At 41.7% G+C, this 1586-nt stretch overlaps 1 non-coding gene across 1 annotated transcript; it reads left to right on the top strand.

The window, feature by feature from the left end:
- The first annotated feature begins 330 nt into the window (after positions 1 to 330).
- LOC148923335 (small nucleolar RNA R71) lies at positions 331 to 437 on the top strand. Its single transcript, XR_016133091.1, has one exon. It is a non-coding gene; the product is annotated as a small nucleolar RNA R71 (small nucleolar RNA).
- Positions 438 to 1586: the final 1149 nt, after the last annotated feature.

Genomic DNA, 1586 nt, shown 5'->3' with positions numbered 1-1586 from the left:
GTAGTTGATCTCTTCCACTATCGGGGCAGGAGTTTCGGGTTTAGAGACCGCTATGATGGAGGTCGGTGGAATCGGATCCTCCTTCCTTGATGTATCCATTTGGTCCACCCTAATTCTGAGCTCGGCCAATTCCTTCACAAAAGAACTATCCTCTTCATGCTATGCCTTTCTTTCGACCACCCCCTGTTGTTGGTGGCGAATTCCTCTATTACCGCCATGGCTTCTTCACCCGACTTCCTTAAGAATCCTCCATTTGCACCTGAATCAAGCATAGCACAAATCTTCTCGTTAAATCCATTATAGAGGATTCCTACCTGATGATCCACGGTGAAGCCATGGTTAGGGCACTTTCGGAGAAGAGCTTTGAAGCGAGCAAACGCCTCGTAGAGAGGCTCGTCATGGGCTTGGATGAACTGGAAGATCTCGCTTTTGAGCTTCAAGATTGTGCCCGGCGGATAGTACTTGTCGAGGAAGGCAGCTACAATGTCCTTCCATGTGGAGACTTTTTCTATGGGCATGCATTCAAACCACTCTTTAGCAAAATCAGTTAATAAAAAGGGGAAGAGTCTTACCCTTATGGCATCGTCATCGATACCATTTAACTTGAGAGTGTTTGAGATATCCACAAATTTAGAGAGATGGCGATTGGCATCCTCTGTAGCCCTACCTGCAAAAGGAGTTTGCTCGACCCTTTGGATAAGGGGCATGCGTATCTCGAAATTGTTAGCATCAATACGAGGTCCTTCTGGAAAATTAATCATATTCACATGATTAAACATGTTCATCACGGGTTGAATCTCCTTGTTCTTCTTTTCCAAAGCCTCGCGGGCTGCCCTTTCCGCATCTCTCTCGTCCATCAACATCTTGACCATCTCCTGCAATTTTTCGAGTTCCGTTTTGTCAGCCATCGATCCTGATCCTTTTTCACTCCTTATTTTTCTACGAGTTCTTTCAAGTTCTAAATCGAGCGGTTCTAGGTTGTCTTTCCCAGAGCGCGTTCGCATACAAAACCTGCAAGAATCAAAAACAAAAACAAATTAAAAACTAAAAATAAAACTGAAAGCAATTAAATCCCAAAGTAGTAATATTATCCGTTTGACGATATCACTCCAAAGTGAATTTTCTTCCCCAGCAACGGCGCCAAAAACTTGATGCACTATTTTTTAGCACTAAATAAATATGCAAGTATACAGAGTATATATAGTATAGCCAAAGGTCAGTACCGGATATCGAACACGGGGAAGGCAAACACAAAGTGTCTATCCTCTACTAAGACTCAATTACTATCTGGAAAAACAAGTAGGTTTTGAAAAACTTTTGAAAACTAAAAATAATAAAAAGCATATAACAACTAAATGCAAATAAAACACCGAGATAATCGATAGAGATAAGGGAATCCCAGGGATGTGCGTTCACAGTTATGGTTATACAAATTCCAACACAATACCCTAGCACAGTTTATACTTTGAAAGGACGAGTCACCTAGCTTATGCTCATGCGTTACAAACGTTGATTACAAAATTAGGGTTGTCAATCCTAACACGTAACTCCAAAAAGCTCCTAAGACCCTTGAAAAGTCCTCACTC

This window comes from Salvia hispanica, chromosome 6 (assembly GCF_029641045.1).
Source record: "Salvia hispanica isolate PSC_SH4W2 chromosome 6, Shi_PSC_v1, whole genome shotgun sequence".
In the NCBI taxonomy this organism is placed as follows: Eukaryota; Viridiplantae; Streptophyta; class Magnoliopsida; order Lamiales; family Lamiaceae; genus Salvia; species Salvia hispanica.
Note: the sequence above shows the minus strand (reverse complement) of the source record. Positions and strands in the feature narration are given on the sequence as shown.